We start from the raw sequence: 22561 nt of genomic DNA, 5'->3' as shown, positions 1-22561 counted from the left end.
CCTTTCCCACCGGGAGAATTGATAAAATTTCCTGTTAAATTAGAAGGCTGATTGAGGTAAAGTAAATGTAGGCTCACATTATACGAGGGTAGGCCGAAAACTAATGCTCGCATGCTTGTAGACCACAAAAAAAATGACCCTCAGAAGCACTCTTGGTGGCATGTGGAAGTAACATTCCCCCTCAACACTCATGCTTAGGTGTTTGAGGTCGTTCCATTTATCCAGTGTATTTTGAGATGCGGACGTATGGAGACGTGTTCTAGTGCTATGTCAACGCGAGTTAAACAGCGTGTTGTTATCGAATTTGTAACTGCTGAAAAAGTGACTCCAACTGAGATTTATCGTCGTTCAGAGGCTGTTTATGGTGACCGTGAGGTAATCAACCTTTCGCTCCATGTTGCACACAAATCCGTTGATGAAGCATTTGAACTTTCATTGATGAATCTATATCGGCGCTCAAGGAAAAATCAGCAGAATGTGGATTTCAAGCGCACTAAATTATTTCTTAGGGTCATCAAAATTAAGATGGAGAAGGGTGCAAATGAGTACTGGGGAAATATTCTGCTAGGGGTTTAGTAAAATTAGTACGCCTGATGTCATTGCTATTATGAGTTCAATTGTATAATGCTAGGGTGACTCTGAATACTTGGTAGATTTCGAGATAGCGTTGGATAGAGTGTATTAGGAAAAGTAAATGAATGCATCAGAAAAGAAAGGAGTTTATATGGGCGACTTAACCGCTACCTGTATCTTAGATGTCCCACTCAACTGAGATGCGTGTGGTGGAAGGAGAGTCAGGGAATGGAGATCTTAGAAAGATGAGTAAGACATCGGTGTCAGTTATCACTGGTACTTTAAACATTGTACGTGGAGGAAAGGATGGAAGATAAATGGAAAGAACTGGAGGAAGGAATGGAATGCGGAGGGGAATTAATATTCTCAGTATGACCAGTTTTTATACATGTGTGTATATATGTGGGTCGAGGTAGTCCAGAGTTAGAGCGTAATTGCATATTTATGTGTATTCCTTCACGAAATTCCTACATGTCGAACAAATATTCATTCATATGGAGATCGATAATAGGAGAAGGGATAGGATGTTTGAATGTGTATTTGGCCAATTTGGCTCGTCTGTTTCTTCTGGCTATGCGTGCCACGAAACGCACTGTTCCTATATTTTATGTCGTGGTATGGTTCCTTTCCTTCCTACTTTCTTCTTGTGTGTCGTCTATTTCTCCTTTGATGGGTGAAACAGCTCCCTAACGCCATCTCTTGGCCAAAGAATTGGGGCACTTGGTTGCACATAGCCCCCGCAGATTTCAGTGTAAATTACGTTTCCTCTATAGCTAGGACGTGCCTGTTTCTGCCCAGTGACTGATTTTGCCGGCGACCGAGGCATCTGGCGCCGGGATTTTGAGAGCGGCACTGCCGGGCTCTCTCGGAAATCGAGGTTTCGATCGTGTTTTTTTTCGAGTGGCAGTTGACCGACTAGTTCTTCAAGAAGCGTGAGGTTTGACTCCCGACTTTCCTCTGCCAGAAAGGCCTTGCTTTCGTTTTGTTTACTGGTTCAAGACTGACCTTGACTCCTAGTGTAGATCTTATGCTCCTTTTTCTTTGCTACTGTCGGGTGGGTGTAGGGGGAGGGAGTGCACACGAGTGTTTTTTTCCTTTGTAGTGCTCGTTCTTTTGGTACGCTTTCCTTCTTCATGCAAGGGTGCTGAATTTGATTTTTTTAAACGACTGTGCGCCGCTTAAACACACTCGCCTTGCAAGTTGACGAGAGGGCGAAGCCCCCTACCCCGTTGGAGGTCCACCTCTTCACGTTAGAGTCGCTGGGCCCCACACTCGAGGAGATAGTGACGATTCAATTAGGATACAAACACCATTTGATGTTCCTGAATTTGGTAACCGAAGCTACAGTGACCAGGATTTTAGACAACACTCCGCGGAAACTACCGTTTCCTGCTTTAGTTGATCAGAGAACGACAGTAACTATTGACGAGACTTCCGGCAGCCCGTTTAATGTCAGGGTTCTTTGTCCACCCGTGGAGACCCCGTTGGAAGATATAACAAGCGAGCTCCAACGTTTTGGTAAAAATCCATCGCTCGTGGGAGAACAGGGGTGAGGAAGAAAAGATGACGCTGGTGTTTACCGGCACCAGGGTTGTGCGAATGACGGTCGAGAGAAATGCTCCCTCGTACCTCCACATCAGCGGCAAAAGGGCCATGATCATCTATTAGGGTCAGCGCCGCACTTGCGCCCGCTTCAACCAAGAAGGCCACGAGCTCAAGACCTTCCCTCGGAACCAGGTAGGGAAGAGCTATGCGGATGCAACGACGATGGCCGTGGAGATGGACGAGCCCGGAGTGGCTGTGGAGGAGAGGGCGCGGTCGCTGATACTCATCAAGGGTGCGGCCCCGGCAGCTCCCGTCGGTCCCCTGCATCCCCCTCCACTTGGAGGGAAATGTCAGCGGGAGCGAAAATCGTCAACGAAAGAAAGGGATCCGAAAAAGAAGAGGACAGACGACCCCAAACTCATGGTCTGGAATACCGATCTACAAGTAGCTCACGTACCTACAACCTCGCCTAGTCTCACAAGACCTCCGGCCCCTGCCTCCGTGACCTCGTCAAATGAGGAGAGATCGTCTTTGGCCCCCCCCATTCCCCCGCCCACGTCATCGACGCCCTCGCCTCGCACTTCTTGCATCACAGGCTTCAAAAACCCCGAGAACCTCTGGTAACAGGTGAGGAGGATGCATCTGATTGCAATTGTTTCCCGTCTCCAACAGCTCGCTCCTCGACCCCTATATCCTTTAATATAGAGGAAACGTCACCGACTCCGGAATTCGACACTCATACAAGTTTCCCAAAGTCAAAAATCCCAGATACCTCATCGTCCTTCTGCGTTGAGGACAGCCAAGGTGTCAACGATCTTCCCAGTGCTCCTCTAGAGACGGACCACATGCAGCTATCTCCCCTGATTCTTCCAGAGCACACACCTTCGGCAGATGACCCCCAGTCGGCCACTTCGACCCTCCCCGAGGCCACCTCCTGCCCCGTGGCTACCCCCATCGGTGCTCACTCGAAGAAGGCCATCCGTGGAACGCTGCCGAATTACCCACTCTTCGTGGAGACCACCGCTGGCCCTTCCTCTTCCGCCGAGGTTGGGGGAAGGGATGCTTTTTTTCTGTACGTATTCTTTCCACATATCATAACGTTTATCTCGGAAGTGAAGAGACGTTCAAGTAAATTTTAGGATGCACAAATTGGTTGAATCTTTGGACGTCGTACATTATTTTTCTCATATCAAAATTTTTGCGACATGCGATCTGTAATTATTTCGTGGATTGAAGTACGTGCTCTTTTGCATTGTTTTTATATGTCCGGCACTAAAGTCTAGGATATTCGCGGTATTTTTACAATTAGTAAGAAGTTATTAATTGCTTGGAAATACTGTACTTGTGATAACTGCTATTTCTACGGTATTAACCGGCGATTAGCCTATAAAGAAGTATGCATGAATCGTTCTATGCAATTGTTATTCAGTTTTTGGCAATAAGGTGAATAAAGATTTTTCTACATAAGGTTTTGGACGGTTCCTGACGACTATTATCTTCTACTTATCGTGAAAGCTTCCTCTCCTTTTCCCAACATTATATTCTTCTTCTCATCTTCGTACGTAACTTGCCCTCATGCCATCTAAAAAGTCTTTTCTCTTCCTTCCTCTCTACCTCACACGCCCAAGTTAGTCTTTTCAATGCCTTAATAAGTTCTCAATATTTCCACCACCCACATTCCCTGCCTTCTCCAAATATCACATGTCAGGTGTAGTTTTCTCTCTGCCTATCTTACTTTCTCCATTCCTCTCCACACCCACTTCTCAAAAGCTTCAATGCTCCTCATATCTCGCTAAACACCAGATTTCAGATATATACAGCTCTATTTTTCGTTGTGAAGTCTTCACCAATCTCTTATTTACTTGTTAAGTCAGCCTTATGTCACCAATCTCTTCTTACGGATGCTTCTTCCGCCAGAACTCTTCTTTTCCTAACGTTCCCACCTCTACGTTAATTTTCCTCCGAAATATTTCCTAACCACATGACATTTTCCGCCTGCTCTCATTAACTCCCTTCTATTGTGTTTTTTGACTGAGATTTCCTACTGCTATACAATTTCATTGCCTTCGTTTTCTTGTGGTAGTTTCCATCCAATTTTTTTCGCATTGCTACTGTAAAGCACTCAACAATAACTGTAATACTTTGGCTGTCTAATTATCATTCTCAATCACCTGAAACTTGACTGACATGTAACCCTTAAATTTTCCTCATTATTTATGTTGAAAATTAGTGGCAATAACGGTCAACCCTGTCTTACTCCCGACACATTACTTCTCATCCCGATTCCTCCTTCGCTATCCTTACTTGTTTTTAATTAGAAAAATTATCCGCATCAATTTGCCATTTTCCTCTCCACGATGGGAAACTCGAAAAATGTAACATGATTTTCACGAAAATGAGGAACCTTTATCAATGATTGTTAGGTATTTTTAACTGAAATATTACGGGTATTTTACATACATGGAATATTCCAGTTAAAAAAACCTAAAAATAATTGATAAAGGTTTCTCATTTTCGTGAAAATTATATTACATTTATCGAGTTTCCCATCGTGGAGAGGAAAATGGCAAATTGATGCGGATAATTTTTCTATTAATAGGCACGTTTTGCAATTTAAAGTTAAAGTGATCCCATTATCTCCCACATATATATTGCCCGCTATTAATATGTTCATAAGGCAGAGAGCACATGTTTTAGGACAAATTTCCGGCAAACATTAACATCATATAATTTGGTGACTTGTTTTTTTTAAGTAATAAATAATAAATATTTCCTAAGCAGTTTAAAATTTCTTATTAATGTTGAATCAATTTCGACGATGCGTCATCGATAAAAATTAGTTTATAAAATAAGAAATAAAATTATCATAAGTTATCTCCAGAATCACTTACGTAATAAAAATATTACTGTAGCTTTTAATGGCGTTAACTAAATTCCAATTCGATATAAATAAAGCCTCTGAGAAAAGTAACATCGCCCCTAGTGCCTCTTGTAGTCGAGCCGCACCACTTTACACTTCTCTTTCCAGTCATTCCTCACATCTTGAACGTACATTGAAAACGTTTTCATCACCTCCCACAGACCTCCAATGCACGCACAGTCAACGACTCCAGCGTCCAATTATGTAATCAGTTGTTCCTCATTGGTCTAATGCAGTCATGATAAATGTCGAGCATACGCAGAAATTCAACGTGAACGTTTAAAGTCATCAGTTACGCTAGCATTCTTTTACTTCTAATCACCTGAATATTAATACACGATGATTTGTGTTGTAATGTTGGCAATGAGACAGCAATATCTACCGACGATTAGAAGGATAATACTGTACGAGGCCTATCCAATAAATAGGCGAACTGGTGCAATCTGGCGGTCATGACACGGACTATAGCGGTGCTAGTTGCCTGAGACCCAATGAACCATCTGTGCTTGGCGGATCGTCGAGCTGTGCGTATGGTGCCAGTTTTAGTTTCTGTTGTCCTTGTTTTTACTGTTTGTTGAAAATAGAAATTGACGACATCACGGAGCAGCGAATGAATATCAAGTTTTTGGTGAAGTGCGGTGAAAGTTATCAAGAAATTACTGAAATGTTGACGAGTGTTTACGTTGATAATGCTCCGAAGGAAACAACCGTTTTTTCAAGTTGATTATATCAAGCCAAAACATCAAGAAAAAGCCGATCAAAAATCAAAGCCATGCTCCTCGTTTTCTTTGTTGTCGAAGGTGTGGTTCATTATGAATTTCATCCTAAAGGACAAATAATAAATTCCGAGTTCTTACCTGAAAGTTCTCAAGCGTTTGAGAGACCGCTTGCGTCGTATTCGACCAAATTTGACTCAAGGCGATGATGGATGGATCCTACACCATGACAATGCACCTGCACATTCAGCATTGATTGTTCGCCAGTTTATGGCAAAATATTCGTGCATAGACTCGAATGGAGAGTACTTGGAAGGGGAAAAAAATCGATTTAGACTACATTTGGCAAATTAAAGTTTTTATGGCCTCAGTTCGTGAATTTATTGGACAGACCTCGTGTATTGTGATGTGTGTACGGATTATGGGATTTTTTTAAGGTTTGACGGGATCAGTCTGAAAGGTATTTCATATTTCTGGAAATCTGACACCAGAAAAAAGAGCTTATTTTGCTAAAATGGGGCCTACCAAATTGACCTACTTCGGGGTAGGTCAATTTGGTAGGCCACACATGTTGTCGTTTCTCTTCGCTCTACTTCATAGTTTTTATGTAGTTACGTGAAGTTAAAACGGTGCTATATAATTAATGACATGCTTAACTGTAAATTCATTTTCGAAGTTTGCCTGCAATTCGAAAAATTTTGCTGTGTTTGACTTGGTTCCTGAATCTCTGCTTTTCTAGACTTTAATTTAGTTTAATGTATATTCTTCGTCTCTTAGTGTTTTCCAGGTTAATCATCTGCGGGGGTGGTTTTCGAGCAATTTTTTTGTCATGTCAAATTTGAGTTTCGTCGTTCTGTTTTACCAAACCGTGTTGTTCGCCAGTTTATCCTTCGTTGTCTTGTACAATCAGGGCGTTCCAATCTCTAAGGATAATTGCATTTTCTCCTGATACATTTTTATGCTTCTGTAATACTATTAAGACCTTGTCTTCTTCTTTATCTCCAAAATCTTTCGTAGAACAGCAGTAGACACCTGTATATCAACTAAAGCTTCGATTATACAGGGTGCGTTCCTAAGGTAATTCAATTTTTTTAAAAGTAATTTATTGAACAGATTTGCACAAACACTTAAATTTCTTCAAAGCACTGTCCTTGGGCCTCTGCTGCACATTTTTTCCAGCGACTCTGCCATGACTGGTACGCGCCCTGGAAGGCGTCTTCGGGGACCTCTCGTAAGGTCTTTGTCACGGTTGATTGGATCTCTTCTACGGGAAAAAAATGGATTCCTTTCAGGCCTGCTTTATCCGAGAGGACAAAAAGAAGTCTAGTGGGATATATAGAGAGGGTGGGGCAGCGTTGGTACATGGTGTTTGGCCAGGAACTCGCAGACTCGTAGCGCGTTGTGGCAAATACCTTGGGCACGAACTTGGTGCACACTTTCCTCACCGCTAAATCTTCAGTAAAAATGCGAAATGCAACAGTAGACGACAATTTCAGTTCATTGGCAGCCATCTTGATACTCAATCGATGGTCAGAGTCAAACAATCGTCGAACACGAGCCGCATTGTTGTCGGTTTTGCTGGTCGACAGCCTCCCAGGGCGTTGTTCGCCGTGAGCCTCTTCCCGGCCCTCCTTAAAGGCCTATAACCACCTCAAAACTTGTGAGTAGGACAGAACAGAATCCCCGTAAGCCTTACAAATCATTTTGTGAGTCTCCTCAAGAGATTTTTCCAGTGCTGCACCAAACTTAGTAATCGCCTAACGTTGCTCGATCGTCGATTCCATTCGGCATAGGTCTACAATAACTGACGGCCTGCCGCTTCCACAGCTTGGAGAGCACTGAGACCGGTTTTGCGGCAAAGCTTAGCATCCCCTCCCACCTACTCCAAGTGCTTTGATCCCACTACGACCAATAGGAGTGGCGCGGGAAATTCAATTGCATGAATTTTGAAACGTACCCTGTATACACAAGCGTGTTCTCAGTGAATTTTCGTTGCCGTCATTGCCATGAATATACATTTTATTCGCCACAGAAAGCCCCTAAGATCCATTGCAACACTATTCCTGTGCATCCACGAGTTCGATGTGAGTTCATAGGTCCAAATTTAAATTGTTAATTACATGGTATGTGCAGCCATTTCATTAAACGCTGCGTAAATATATTGGAATCTCTATTGTAGGTTGTCGCGATAGTTACTAAAATGGCTGTACCTATTCCCTCGGAGTGTGCACATCCTAATGGAGTACTAATTTACCTTCGGAATGCTTTGCTCAATATTTTTCCGTCATGTCTTTTTTAAGAAGCCTATGGAAGTGAAAAAGACAAATTATCGTAGCGGGATAGTTATATGGTGATTTCTCGTTGCATCCACGAGGTCTGTTCAATAAATACGCGATCTGAGGCCATGAAAATTTTATTTTGCAAAATTTAGTCTACATCGATTTTGTCCCCTTCAATAAAGTGCTCTCTCCATTCGTTGCTTTGCACTTGTCCCATCTTCTTTTCCACTGTTTAAAACACCCTTGGAATTATTCGGCAGCTAGGCTTTCTAGTTTTCTCGCCGTTTCTTGCTTTATTGTGTCTTCCACATCTTCCCAGTGATGTCCCCTCATCACATTTTTGCATTTTGAGAATAGGAAAATGTCGCAGGGGGTGAGATCTGGCGAATAAGAAAGATGATCAAGGGTGGTGATTGGATTTTTGGCCATAAACTGGCGAATAATCAATGCTGAATGAGCAGGTGCATTGTCACGGTGAAGAATCCATCGCCTTGAATCAAATTTGGCCGCACACGACCTCGTACATAACAATATTAGGTCCTTAATCGATACGCCGGAGATCACCCTCACTCATGTGGGTCATATAAGAGCTGCTGCCTTTCCCTATGCGAGTTTTTGTATTGGCTTGCATCTGTCTCTATTACCCAAGTGCCACTACTAATTATTCTTCGAATAAACTGGTTCATTTCGCTGCTGGTCTCTATACATGGGGGGGGGGGGCATAAGTAACCGGCCTGTCCAAGAGATGGTGGTAATTGTTTGAAAAATATCACTCTTTTAGGAATTAAATAATCTATAAAGCATATGTTTCAAGTTTGAAGGCGCTACGTTGTTTAGTATTTGTTTGGCAGCCATCAATGGTGAACGTTTTCAGTGAATTTGTGAAAATGGAGAATATTGGTCATCGTTATACGATACAATACTTTTATTTGAAAGGACTCAGTCCAACCAATATAAAAGCTAAACTGGATTCTACTCTGGGTGAGTCTGGTCCTTTGTTTACAAGAGTAAAATATTGGGTAGCAGAGTTTAAACGAGGCCGTACGAGCTGTCAAGACGAGCATCGCATTGGTCGACCAAATGAGGTGACGACTCCAGAAACGGTGAAGAAAATCTACAAAATGACGCTGGATGATCGTCGACTGAAAAAGCGCGAGCTAGCAGACATAGTTGGTGCTTCAAAAAGTGCGGTACATTGTATGGTAACTGAAAATTTGGACATGAGAAAGCTGTGTGCAAGATGGGTGCCGCGTTAGTTCACACTCGGGCAAAACCAATGCCGTAAAGATGTTTCGATTGAATGTTTAGCAAAGTTTCACAGCAACAAAGCAGAATTTTTGCGCCGTTTCATAACCATGGATGAAACATGGGTCAGTTACACCCGAGACGAAATAACATTCAAAACAATGAATTAAAAAGGGAGAACCGCCTCCAGAGAAGCCGAAGACCGTTTCATCTGCATGCAAGGTCATAGCATCCGCTTTTTGGGATGCGCGTGAGATAATTTTCATGGACTATCTTGAAAAAGGGAAAACTATCAACGGCGAGTATTATGCGAGCTTATTGCTACGTTTGAGCAAAGAAATCAAGCAAAAGCGGCCGCATTTGGCTAAGAAGAAAGCGTTTTTTCATCTAGACAATGCACCAGCTCGTATCTAGAGGTCAATCGACCAACAAGGTGAACTCGGTAGCTTTGAACATGCATACTCACTGATTTTTACGGTTTTATTTCACCTGAGAGGTCAGATTTTTATCTGAGGCTAAGAAAAATGATACACACAGAGCGTCATAACTTAATTTTGGGAGCGTCCTTAAATGACTTAAGGTCATTCCTGGATTTTGCACTCCCTCCCTTCCTTTGTAAGCATCCGTAAAATACGAAACCCTCCCTCACTTGCGTAATTATCGGCAGTATTATTCGCACACAAAACAAACACTCTGAAATGAAAGAGAAAAAAATGTCTTTTAGTTTTGAAGAAAATACGAAATGTTTCAATACGAATACTGATCAATTCAATTACGTGTTTGCACTGAAAAAGTTCGCCACCATTAAAGACAACTTGGTTTTTATTTCAATTTAGTGGAGTTAAAGGGTGCATTCAGTGAAATGAGACAAGTATTTGGATTCATTAGTAAGTATTTGCATAATATCTTCTTTGGTGATCAAGAATAATTAAAAGCTTTCTCCGTAAATATTGACTGAAATAATTCAATTATAAATCTGACGCAAGATTCCTCCAAAGCCCTCTCACCCGTGAGGAACTGTATAATGAAGGAGCAAGATTCTACTCTTTCTCAAAAAGCCTTACGTAATTAAGGGAAAACTCCGTTTAAACCTTTTTGGCCTAGTATATTACCAATATGAAATATAAAGTAATAGTCTTAAAATTTTATTTTTATCCACATTTTAATTCTATCCTCGGCTATTGTATGTATACGTGGATGTATACATGTAGTGTCTAATGAATGCTCCCTAAATCATGCCTTTCATTTCATTCATACAATATTGCATATTTACTTGTACCAAATATATTCGCGAATATATACATAACAGCAATCTTTTCGAGGGAGATAAATACTTCTTCGTCGCCACATTCGCAGCAGTTTTAGAGGAAGGGAATACTAGCTGAGGTCATTTGCGCCATTCAGGACGGATGGGAAAGGTCGTCTTCTCTTAACGAAAAGCGGCAATGGGTCCGCAGTATAACTGTCCCATCCGACGGACTACTCATTCAAATTGTTCCATAAAGCAGCTCACGTAGGGATCAGGATACTACAGAAAAATATCTTCCACCTTCGAGATTCGAACACGGGCCCTCTCGGTCGGAAGTCAGAACGTCAGCCAACGCACCATCCAGATCACTGCCTGACAGGTGAAAGGAATATTCTTATTTTTAATTCAAAATAGCTTTTTTTTAGACATTAACAGAATATATATTATTGCAGAATATTTTTCGGCTTCCCTTTTTAATTTGTTCTCCAGGAACCACCTTAATCGTTGCCTTCTTTTAATTTGCATTTAAGGTACTAATGTTTAGTATCTTGATCTTAGCCGTAACCGCATGATCATTTGCCGTTAGGTAAGGGCATATGTTAAACGGAGGCAAGAGTAATACTTTGTGATTCTGCGCCCAGTACGCGAAATGTCGGCGAAAAAAGTGAATTGGCACTGAGAAGTCGGGAAAAATTGTATCGCATAAAGTTACGCTAGATGACTGTTTTCAGATGAATCGTTCAAAGCAGCGCATGGAATTAATGCAACCCGCTCTCGCAGAGAGAAAGAGAGAAAAAGAGAAAAGTTTGGAGCGACTGAAAAACGTTCTTTGGACAGCCAATGGGCGAGTGGAGTTGAATTACACGTTGAAATGCAGATTCTCCTCACTTTCATTGAGATTGGAGCAATTGCTACACTTGGAATATGCCGCCTTCACACTCCCCCCGAACACCAAATCGTCACCTCGTACTCGCCCCTCCCGCCTCCCCTGCCCCCGCATCGGCCACACATCCGCCCGCGATAAGGAGCTCAGAGGGGATGGGGGACGAAGACGACGAGGAACCCAAGAAACTAACCTCTACCGGTTTTGAAAAAAAAAAAACAGAATTAGCATACTTCCAGGGCAAGGGATCTTCGTGACGTAGGCTACTTGTTGGTGTGTGTGTGCGTGTGTATGTGGGAAGCGGAGGTGAGCATTCATTAAATTAATTTTTTCATTTTTTTTTCTTTTGGGTTTGGATTGTTACCCTAGCGACGTGGTAATTGAGATACTGAATTTTTATTGGAGTCATTCCGCGACGATCGTAAAGTTTTATGAAGTTTTTAGTGCCTATTGGAAGTTTTGACCCGAAGCCGTTTCAACACAGGAACTGCAATAGAGGAAGAGGGGAGGGGGTTGTGTGGGACCTGGAGGATGAGGGGGGGGGAGGCGGTTATTCCAGAGAGTGCGTGTATTTGAGGGGCGGAGTCGAGTGGGGGAGAACATTTGTTGCCTCTTTAAGGACGTTTTGAGCCGGGCGTGAGCCCCCGTAAGATCCGCCTTCCCCTCAACAACATATCCAAGCCATAAAACGCTTTCTGTCGGAATCGTTAAATAAAAAATATTCGCGAATCGCGCGCGTTCACTTTTCGTTATGCGCTCGGATTAATACGGCCGCCTAAAGGGACGGAGTGGATGGTGGAGGGAAGGTGGGCAGAATGCGTTTTTGGGCGAAATTATCCAGGGCCTATTCCGATATCGGGTTTGAGGAGCCCTCGCAATTCCGGGCGCTCGCCTTCTCGTCTACGCAAAGTCGGCGCAGTATTTGGCGATCGAAGAATCGTAAAAACGAACTCGCCGTTCATCGCGGTGTAAATTCAGATGACCCCTCTTAATGGAAGATTTTTTTTGTCCAATCAAATGGTTCGGGCGACGGCGTGATAATGACCATGATATAAAATTCTGATACGCTCGGCGAGCGACGGCGAGCACGAGTTGAATGCCTTCGTTGATTGAGAAAATGTCTTCCTAAACTAATGTGTTAGTTAAAAAAAACTGATCGAATATGTTTAGCGATGCCTGAGTGGTTGCGAAGTGCGTATATGAGTCTCTCAGCGGAGTCGCTTTGAGGACGTGCTTCTTACATTGCTCTGAGGTCGGATGATACACGGATGTACGTCCTTACTTGTAAATGATGCACTAATTGCCACCACGTACACCCCTATACTTGTCGCAAAATGAAAGTTTCAATCCGAATAAACGTATTTTGTGTGCAGTCAATTATGGAAAATGTTTGCGCATATTTTGATTACATTAATACGGATGATTGTTGAGGTAAGTGGCTCATGAGTATCAGAAAAAGTGAATTTAAGCTACTACGTATTGTCAAGAATTTGTTGATTGCATTTCAAAGGCACCAGAGAGTAGTTGTGTCAAGCTAACTTTCAGTTGGAAGGAAACCATTTAGGTTTGATATTGGAGGAATTTAGAGTCTTCCCCTAAAACATCGGAATGACAAAAACTTATGCCATATACATGATTCTTTAGATTCAATGAAATATCACTGAATTCCACGCACCACGTAGTGTGTGGGTAAAATTAATTTCATATGCACAACGATGTACGAGGGTAGGCTGAAAACTAATGCACACATGCTTGTGGACCACAAACAAATGACCTTCAGAAGCACTCCTGATGGCATGTGGAAGTAACATTCCCCCCTCAACACTAATGAGTACGTTTGAGGTCGTTGCATTCACCCAGCGTATTTCGAGAAGCGGAGGTATGGAGACGTGTTCTAGTGCTATGACAACGTGACATAAACAGCGTGCTGTTACCGAATTTTTGCCTTCACTTCATCGTCCGAGGTGTAATGATTACCCTTCGGGTGTCTCTTGGGTTGAGAAAAAAAAATGAAAATCGCAAGGTGCAAGATCGGGGGAATAAGGAGGGTTTAAAATCGGTTCACATTTCAGGTTTCGCAGAGCCTCTCCAGTTGCGGGCGAGTTGTGTGGATGAGCGTTGTCATGCTGCAAGATTATTGGCGCCAGGCTGCTTTTAACACGACAAACTCGACGTTGGAAGTGTTTTGGAGTAAAACACTCGTAAATATGAGTTATGTAGTATTGACTTGCAATTTCAAAAGTATGATGGCATATATTTGCAACCGCTCACAGGCCCATTCCCTGGTATGTAAAATTGATCGAACAAATTAATGTAATGCAAAAACAACCCTCATTTAAATTGGAGTACGAATTAAGTCCTAAGAAGAGATGTTGTGACACGGAAATTTCATCGGAGACGGATTGATTCTGGTGTAACTTTTTCTTGCTTTCATCAAAAGGACACAACTCTCACCAGAATCAATCGGCCTCGGGCATCTCAGTAAATGAGCTCCAATTTATAGTATAATTGATTTGTCTTGCTTGAAAGAGAGTCGGAATTGAACGTTCGGGACGCATACCTTCAGGATACTGTCTTCAAGAAGGAAGTGGAAACAGCCCACAGAATGTGCAACTAAAGAATATCTATGTCTGAATATGCATCAGGAAAGACTTGCTCCGCTAAGTTTTTTATTCACTTCATATAGTATAATGTTGTGGCGGTTGGAGAATATACATTAAGATATGAAGTCAAAATATAGATATACGAGTATGCATACAATTCATTCCGTTCCCCTTTGGAGTAAGCAAAGTTAACAATGCCTCATTTTACGTTATATACTACCTTGATCAAAAAGTTCCCGGAATAACCACCGTGTGGCGCTCCCATCGTTCCGATTTGAGTTCTGTTTTTTTTGTTAAATTGGTACATCTGTTGTTGATATTCCCTTTAAATCTTAGTGTCATAACTTGACATTTGCAAAAGTTACGTAGCCAAGAGTACATCTATCTCTGTGTGTGTTGGCGATTTTTTACAATTGCAGAAATGGATTTAAATTTGCAACAACGAACTTGTATTAAATTTTGCGTAAAAAACGGATTTAGTGGTGCACGGACGTTGGAAATGTTGGAAAAGTGTTTCGGCAACGATTCTCTAAAAAAAACGGTCGTTTACCAGTGGCACGAGCGGTTCAGAAGTGGTCGTGAGTCAATCGAAGATGATGAACGCAGTGGCAGACCATCGACATCGAAAGTCGGTGAAAAAATTGATAAAGTAAAAGAAATGTTGGTCAATAACCGCAAATTAACCATCAGAGAAATAGCGGAGGACTTGAACATTGCCTATGGATCCGCCCAAGACATTGTGCTTAATGATTTGGGTTTCCGTCGTGTAGCAGCAAAGTTGGTGCCAAAAGACCTCAATTTCATGCAAAAAAGAGACCGTGTTGACGTCGCAAAAGACATGATTTGCGAGGCTGAATCCGATCCCACATTCATCAAAAGGATCATTACTGGAGACGAGACGTGGGTTTATGAGTACGACACGCAATCCAGACATCAGGCAAGTGAATGGCGTTCACCAAATGAGCCGAGACCAAAAAAACCACGTCGTTTTCAGTCAAAAAAGAAGGCAATGCTGACGGTTTTCATGGATTACAACGGTGTAGTGCATCATGAATTTTTGCCAGAAGGCCAGACAGTAAACAAAGAGTATTATTTGGGCGTTATGAGACGTTTGCGTGAAGCAATTCTCCGAAAGAGACCAGAAATGTGGGCAGAAAACTCGTGGATTTTGCACCATGATAACGCACCGTCGCACAGTGCTATCATTATTCGTAATTTTTTGACGAAAAATGCAACAAATACCATCCAACAGCCACCGAATTCACCTGATTTGGCTCCCTGTGACTTCTTTCTGTTCAATCGAGTTAAAAAACCATTACGGGGAACGCGTTTTAGCAGCCGAGAGGAAGTAATGGAAAAATCGCAGGAAGCACTGATGGACATACCGAAAACCGAATATAAAAAATGTTTCGAGGATTGGATCAAGCGCTGGCATAAGTGTGTTGCAGTCGATGGGGATTACTTTGAAGGGGACAATATAGATTTAGATGAATAAACTTGTATTTTTAATTTTCTGAATAAATTCCGGGAAATTTTTGATCAAGGTAGTATTAGACACATAAAGTAGCACTTCTAGGAAAATTTTTCATAACTACTCACTACAGGTATACGAGGTTCTGTCATACTTTTATCAAGTCCTGGAGGGGAAGAATGAGGAAGTTTTGAACATAGATCGTGTATTATGTAATGAATCGTGTACTGGAAGAATGCACGGCAAAATACGATTTTCTGTTACAATATGCAAAATTTCTACCACATCGAATAAGAATCTTTTCCTCATGCAATATTTAATTTTCCAGCTGATCGAATTAGTCAGCTCAGTTACGCATTAGAATTACCACCTTAAAGGATCCGTTTTCGGATTCCGTTGTTGGATACTGTTCTTCTCCTTAAGGCGAACTATTTTCACACTCTGTTGCAATGTTGTATTGTTAATTTGTGTGTTTAGAAACGTATTCAAAACGCACAAAGCCATATTTCTTGCAAAGTTCTCACATCCTGGGTAGTAAATTTTCCTCTTCAATATGGAAATGCTAGAGATGTGTACTTTCCCCATTTCTAAGCTGCCTTCGCGATGACTTATGAATCCGATTTCGCCTTTTTTTTAAATCTTCCCACGAAACCCAAAAAATAACGCGATTTCTCAAAATACCATGTTTTCATTTTATAAGTTATTGGGGCTGGAATGCAAGAGCCGCCGTGATTGGAAACTGCATTTATCCACTCATCGCCCCATTCCCGTTTGGTCAAAGCAAATTCAAATTTTACGCTAATTCAAGAAATTCACACCCTTCTTCTGATTTCGTTCATATTGCCATATTCTCGCATGCCACTCTCTCCTCTGTCACATTCATACATTGCCTATGACATGTTTTTTGATTCCTGAGATTTTTAATGTTTCTTGAGCTTCTGCATCTACAAGGTCCCCTGAAAGTCACCCATAGGGTTTGTGGCGGGGGTGACTCGACATCAGGCATGCAAAATAGGTTTAGTTTTTAAATTTCAATTACAATATACATAGACGTGAAATAGTTAAAATAATGTAGATCATGATAAGCTGAGGTGCAGGCACTATGAGATGTGAGTGAGACGTACCTATCTAACCATTTAGGAGGTGATTACACCGAAAGTCGCTGCAAGGGCGTGTGGCGGGGGGTGTTAAGACACCAGTCATACTTGCGGGATGATTATTCTATGCGTTCAATTTAATGCATGGTAAATACCAGTTTCTTTAGTGTTAGATATTTATATATGGTGATATTTTTTAAATATTTTAGTACCCTGCAAGCCACCGTTGGGGCGTGTGACAAGGGGTGAATATACAACAGACTAATTTTGACTCGAATATTTTTACCCATATGAAGTCGGTCAAAATTATCCTGATCCCTTCTCGTTCGTGGCAAAAATGACACCTTAAAACTATCGGTTCTACACTTCATCTGTCTAATTTTATTGACATGATCTCTCCTACCGTAGTACGATGGAGGTAACAATACATTTTTAAAATCACTGCTAAAGAGACATCCTTCCAATTTATGCAATATATATTTAAGGGTTACGGCCGCGGTAGTCCAGGGGTAGAGCATTGGACTCCTAACCGGAGGGTCCCAGTTTAGATTCCCGGGCAAGTCTCTGGGTACCTGCAGCTTCACCCAAGTCATGTGATTTTTCGGGTACCAGATCTTCCTGGGAAACCATAACCGGCACAGGGAATGTAACTGGGCCCTCTATCCTGATGTGTGAATTTCACACGCCGTAAATAGGGCTTAGTACTGGGTGAACTCTACCATCACCCATACCAAACCAACCTTCTAGGGTTGGATACTGTGTTTATGGTTTTTTTTAATTCAAATGCGGCAATAAATGCAATCGTCCTAATACCATAAAATTATCCCGAGTAATTGTTGTATTAATAGAGAGTTAAGCGAAAATGTTTTACCTTATTATGTGTAGGTAAATGTTTGTTTGAGCAACATTGATAAAAAGTGGAAACAGATCCGAACGGGCATAGTGTTTATACCTGTGATAAATTAAGAACCGAGGGTCTCTCTACGATCACATGTTCCCATGCTTAACTCGTTATACTTCTTCTGAAGTCGTTCTCTCTCTTCTCACACATCACGATTCCACTCTCATCTCTTCTCGGGACAAAACCAACGCTATACACTTATTTCATACTTACATACTATCGGCGCATCAAATCGACTTTTTTTTCATAACCCAGTCACTTCTCACTCTCTATTATTTACTGGGCATTTATATGTATCCTTACATGAACCCCAAAGTTTCGCTTCTACACAATAATGTGGCGAGGAATGCGATTTTGTAAAGATTATGAGTGCCTCTGTCTGCGAGACGTTTTATAAATGCTCCGAATCATTATTTGCACGGCGCCATCACTCCTCTCGAGGAGCGAAGGAAAACTCTCAACCCAGCAATGCGAAGCTTTTGTTTTTCATTCCCACCGCTCCTCTCTCAGCTCTCCGGGATTGTAAACATTTTCCCGTTATTCCGGCACCTCGCTTATTGTCAGACGGCTCCCCCACAGCCACCCCGGCCTTCCCCCCGCGCCCCCACCCCCTTCCGCACTTTTACTCCCATTAGCGCGATGTAACCATGGCCTCCCGAGAGTCGGTTGCGATATGCGCGAGAGGCAAAGACCTCCGCCGACGTCCCCCTCGTCGAAGATGGCCACGGCCCCCTGGGAGGATCGGCGGCTCCCTTGCGCAACCAGCTGCCTCCGCCTGACCTTCAAGGTCTCCCTACCTCTCTCCATCGCGAAGTGAGGACGTGCCTCAAGTCTTGCGCCGGGAGCAGAGGGACTGAAGGCCGCTTATTATCTCTAGATATCCTAGGCTAGAGTTTTGGGAACGATCGCCCACCCACACGTGGGGGACGGAGAATCCGCGGAGAAGACGAACGCATTGGTCCATAACCACTGCGCTTGTTATCCTCCTCCAAAATACCATAAGCGAAGCTAGACTACCGCACCTCGTGTCTACTTCGCGTGTAGCTATTCCGTCGCTAATTGCCGCGGATTGTGTTTACATCTGAAGGCGGGGGAAACTGCTCGTAACTCTCGGTGCGTTTGAATGAGAGCGAGCGATTAAATCGCGGGGCTGGTTTGCCGCCGGCAATGGGAGTCGATCAAGTTTCAACTTCCGTCGTTCCGATGCTGGCGGTAGGCCCGATCAGACGGACGGGTGAGTAACCAGACGATTATTGGATAGACGGTCGACTATCGTGAAATGTAGCGTGCGATTCGTGTTGCAATGCGGCATCCACCGTTCACCTGACGGCGAGTGCTTGCGTCGCTGGGCGTGAAAGATGCAGGTGGGCGAGTCTCCGAGGCTCCTCACACGAATTTTTTCTTTCATCGATTGTATTGCATGCGTTTGAGGGATTTAATTTCCCAGTGCATTTTCGAAGTCATATCTGTTGACATTTTTCTCATAACGTAGGGTATACATTCAAAATATATTCTGAACTGTATTAAGAACGTAACTTATCAGGAAATTAACGTTATCCGACCGCGCAAGGGGGGAAAAGTGTTTTGGGTCATGAGCAGTTGGTGTATGGTCACCCTCTGCCATACACCCTAGCGGTGGCTTTTGTTTTTATTGATTAGAAAGTACCTGGTATGGTGGGCGAGGAGAGGGTTTTTTTAGGAGAAATCCTAAGGAGGGAGGAAAAAAGGATGAGGGGCGTATTGATCGGCAGTGGGATGCTGAAGACTGCAATAGAGGGGAGAATGTTAGGCAAACGAGGAAAGGATAGGATAGGGATGTTGGACGGGTTGTGGAGGGTGCTATATGGTAATAATTAATAAATACTAACAATAATACGAAATCCTGATCCCATCAAACCTGCTGTGAAAATTATTAAATTTGAAACAATTATAAATGTTATTTCCGATTATTTTCACCTAATGTCAAATACAATTGGAAGTTTTTTGTATCTTGGCAGAATGTTTTCGGGAGATTAAGAGGTTAAATGGTGTTCAATGCGGGCATGAGGTTTAACGGAAATATGAGAGCTATAAAGTAACCAAATTTCGTCTATTTGAAAGAGATTAAATATAATAGCGTATACAAGTTTGCCCTTCCCAAATTATTCAACTATGGAAGTAAAACAGCATGCTAGGATAAGCACAAATGTCGAATCAATACAGCTAGTATAGGTACTTGAGGAATATTTGCTGTAACACTAGGAGAGGAATGAGTGATTGAATGAATGTGGTTTACATATACAAACAAACCTCCAGGCAGCTGTTTATCACAACGGTAGAAAAAATTGAATCGGCTCTTCAAACCACTAGATTATCTTTACAATAATTGAAATAGTAAAAAGGGTATATTTCGGAAACGAAATTATGCTGGCCATTGCTTGAGTTGAGTGGTAACGCTTTCAGCGTTAATTCGTTAACTTAGACAATTCTCTAGTGACTCTTACCTTGGTCATTTACTTTTAAGGTAACTTTTTAAAATATCGTTTGTTTGAGTAGAAAAAACCGAAACGCATAATTTGGCACGTTTAATGTTAATTCGCCAGATGAAATGGGTATCTGTAAGACTATTACTATGAGGCATAAGGAGAGAGCATGACACTTCAACTTCAGCAAGCAATTTAGAAAAATGTACTCGTCAGCTACCATTATTTATAATTTTTTCCATTGAAAAATGGGTACACGTTCTTAATTGTTTTTTAAATGATTTTTCAGGACAGTCAGAATATTTTTATTTAATTAACTTGAGGATCAACTTAAATCTCATTATAAATTTATTTATCTGAAATGTTATTGGTTGTAACTTAGAATTCATATCGTTACGTATAAACCTCGCATAGCCTTTGTATTTTTACAAAATGGATCGGGGGAGCAGCCTTATTGAATCAACCTTCGGATCGATGACTTATCATTTTTCATGAAAGGTGAAGGTGGGTGCGAAGGAGATTTTGGTGCCACCCGCAGAACTTTTGTGTAATTAATAATTATATTGTTTTTCAATATTCTCTTTGATCTGATTCGGAACATTTATCTCAAATTTTAAATAAGAAATTGACTTATATTATTAAGAGTGAAAACTTCATTAGATTAATCATTTAGTTCATTAAGAAAAGATTAAATGTAATTTCATGAATGTTGATTGAATTTATCTTTCCGGATGTTCTTTCAAAAGCAGATATGTAACCTTTTCAAATAATCTCTTTGGCATTGGGAGATGGTCAAGCATAAAAATATAAGAAAGGACGTTGGCTTTTAAAACAAATGTTGCCCAGAGAGGTCACCGAAAGAGACAAATTTTATGGATGTTCCAGGAATTCTGGAACATTCGCCTCATTGTAAATTAACCTAATAGGTTTTTATTTACCAAATGACACACCAATCATCATTTAGCCTTAGTACTGACTAAATAATCACATTTGAAAATTCGGTATTCCTTAGGTACAAGTTTTTGGCTACGTCCAGGAAGATTCTAGGTTTTAATCTCTGGTAATACCTTTGAAGTCATTCAATATCTAAGCTGTGAATTTCTCTGGAGACCTAAACTTCATGGTAAAATAACCATATGTCGAAAATGTGAATTTCACGCGTCATCTGTGGGATTTAGTTCTTAGTGACCTCGACACTCAAAATTATACGGGTTTAGTGTGGTGTATTTTGCTAAAATTTGAATTCGAAACTACCAGTACTTAAGCTCAGAATTATTAGGTCGTTTTAGTGCATCTAAATTCTATCTGGAAGGCCTCAAAGAGAGGCATGTAGCAGGGGGTGTCGTTTTGTAATTTTTGATTAATATTATCATTGTAATATATCGGTTAAGGTAGGTTTTGGATGGACGCAGACTATACAACAGTACAAACCGTACATTTATTTGCCCCTCCTAACAAAAAACATAACTTAACATCGCACACTGCAGTAAGTCCCTCTTCACTGCTACATACTTCTTTCCTCCCTTCATTCCAACCAAATTCCAATTCCTTATTTCAAAGCGTCTTCACCAATGTTTCACCGATTGTTCCCGATAGCTTAACAAATCGTTTCCGCCAACCGATGCCCAAAACCGAAATTTCATGTACTAAAAGAGAACGTTTGGTGAAAATGATACCCTTACAAATCCTCCGAGGCCGATCATACACCAGCTCCCATTTTTAAGCAACTAGCAGCGGAAAATACGCCGCATATAGAAATCATATTTAAGAAGACCCTATTAGACCACAAGGTTCCCAGTGACTGCAATATGGCTAATATAAAACCTATATTTTAAAGTGAAAACAAGGAGAAGCCAAGCAATTTATTTCCCACACATCTATACTATTCGAGATCATTGAGCAAATAGTTGCTATTTCAAAGGTGAGACCCTTCAATAGTCAAGAGTTGTTGGTGAAAACCAGCACGGTTTCCGAAAATCCTGCGAGACACAACTTGCGCTTTTTGGTAATGATATCCTTATCTTTGGAGAGAGCAATGTTCCAGGGGACGCGGTTTTTATAGATTTTAAGACAGACCTCGACAAAGAATCTCGTAGTAAAGTACTCACTAAGCTAGAAGCATATGGCTTAGATAAAAATATTCTGGAATGGATTAAAGACTTTTTGAATGGTTGGTACAAACAGTATTCATAGATGGGGTTAGCTCAAATGCGGTAGAAGCTAACTCAGGTGTTCCCCAGAGAAATGTTATCGGACCTCTTTCTTTATTCTTTGCGTTAATAGCATGGACTCTGTGGTTAATATGCCACGTTTATATGACGAAGATGTATTGGTTTTCAGAAATTTCCGAAATCCTGACGATTATGTGGCTTTATCAGACAAGCAAACAAAAAATTAGGATCCATACTAAAAAGAAAGACTCGTACTTTTCCACAGATTATATTATACGGTACAACGCGTTTCACCGACTTGCGGCATCATCAGGTTCAAATTTGCAAAACAGACAGAACAAGAATATATACCCTCAGGACAGGACCTCATCATCTAGAAAGCTGACAAGGGATCTCGTGTCGTAGTGTTGGATAAACGAGTGTATGTGGAAAAGTGCCTTGAGTTC

The sequence above is a fragment of the Hetaerina americana genome, unplaced genomic scaffold (genome assembly GCF_022747635.1).
Source record: "Hetaerina americana unplaced genomic scaffold, ioHetAmer1.1.p SCAF_8, whole genome shotgun sequence".
In the NCBI taxonomy this organism is placed as follows: domain Eukaryota; kingdom Metazoa; phylum Arthropoda; class Insecta; order Odonata; family Calopterygidae; genus Hetaerina; species Hetaerina americana.
The sequence above is the reverse complement of the archived record's forward strand: the minus strand, read 5'-3'. Positions refer to the sequence as shown.